At 30.6% G+C, this 1,715-nt stretch overlaps 1 non-coding gene across 1 annotated transcript; it reads right to left on the minus strand.

The window, feature by feature from the left end:
* Positions 1-679: 679 nt before the first annotated feature.
* On the minus strand, positions 680-816 carry LOC121101590. The gene has a single exon (XR_005833577.1). It is a non-coding gene; the product is annotated as a U4 spliceosomal RNA (small nuclear RNA).
* Between the last annotated feature and the right edge of the window lie 899 nt (positions 817-1,715).

Consider the following 1,715-nt stretch of genomic DNA (forward strand, 5'->3'; position numbering starts at 1 on the left):
CAAGTTCTCACCTCGGAACCTTTACACTTACTCCTTTCTCTGCCTAGAGCATTTCTTTCTCAGCTATTATAGCTTGCTACTTCAAATGCTGTCAGTCTCTCTCTCTCTCTCTCTCTCTCTATATATATATATATATATGAACATATGTACATATACATTATTGGATTATTTATTTTACTATCAAGTATATATATGCATACATACACACATATATACACACATATATTCTATTCTATATATCTAATATATAGAATATATTCTATATTCTTCCTCTCTGTGTTATATATGTACACACACACACTCCAGATATATCTCTGTCTCTTTCTTTTTTTCTCTATCTCTCTCTATATATGTATATTATAAAAAATGTATATAATATATATAATTAATAATATAATTATTATATAAACTCTATATTCTCTCTCTACATATATATTCTGTGTGTGTATATATATGTACTCTATATACTTTATATATGTGTATATATTATATACATTATCAATGTACATATTTTACTATCAAGCATGTATATCTATGTATACACACACACACGTATATACACACATATATTCTATTCTTCCTCTCTATGTTTTTATACATACACATACACACACACACTCCAAATATATCCCTCTGTCTCTTTTTTTTCTCTTTCTCTTTCTATATGTTTAATATTATGTAATATATAATAATCATATATATAATATATACAACTAATAATATTATATATAAACTTTATTAGGAAAAGTTTTTAATTAGCAATAATCGCGCCTCGGACAAACCTCATTGGCTACGATACTGCCACTGTGCAAAGCTAATATTATGTATAAACGTTATGTTCTCTCTCTACATACATACATTCTGTGTATGTAATGTGTGTGTGTGAATATACGTATATATAGTCTATGTTCTTTCTTTCTATATGTGTATGTATATATCCTATTTATCTATCTTTAGAAGGGGTTCATTTGTGTATTATCTGCCATCCTCTCTCCACCAAAGTGAAATATAAGTTTCTAGGAAACAGATTAAAGCATATAGTAGGCCCTCAATAAATATGTGTAAGTAATAAAATTTTATGTACTTGTACATATGCACATAAGTGTAAGTCTGCATGTGTGTACATGAAAGGAGAGTGTGTCAAATGTAGATATCATGGTTTGGCATGGCATGGATCTCAGGTGGTCACTCTATGCAATAAACATGCAAGCAGCCAGTGATTATGTCATATCACACCTGTTAATCCCAACATACCATATTAACAAGTAACAGGTAGGCAGTGAGCTTTATACAAATTGTAAGGATTTCTGAGCCTTCATGTACATGGTAATTTTGATGCCACATTGAAAATCTCTATATTGTGTAGGCTTATTGTATAGAATGGTCTTCCCTTTTCCCTTCAATTGTTCATATCCTATGCCAACCTTGAAGTCTACTTTAAATGTTCCCTCCACTATAGTATTTTCCCAATGGATCCATTTTTTGGTCTCACTTATTTTGAACTCAATCTAGTGCATAAGGACTATAATAATGATAATATTAAGAGTAGCAAGGATAAGTCCTTACTATATTCCAGGCCCTGTTTTACATAGTATTCCTGGATTTGCTCAAAATAGCCCTTCAATGTAAGTCTTATTATTATAACGCCCTTCTCAGACGTGAAATCTGAGACACAGAGAGGTTAAGTAACTTGCTGAAGGTTATGCACCTTGTAA

Source organism: Ursus maritimus, unplaced genomic scaffold (genome assembly GCF_017311325.1).
Source record: "Ursus maritimus isolate PB19 unplaced genomic scaffold, ASM1731132v1 scaffold_8, whole genome shotgun sequence".
NCBI lineage: Eukaryota > Metazoa > Chordata > Mammalia > Carnivora > Ursidae > Ursus > Ursus maritimus.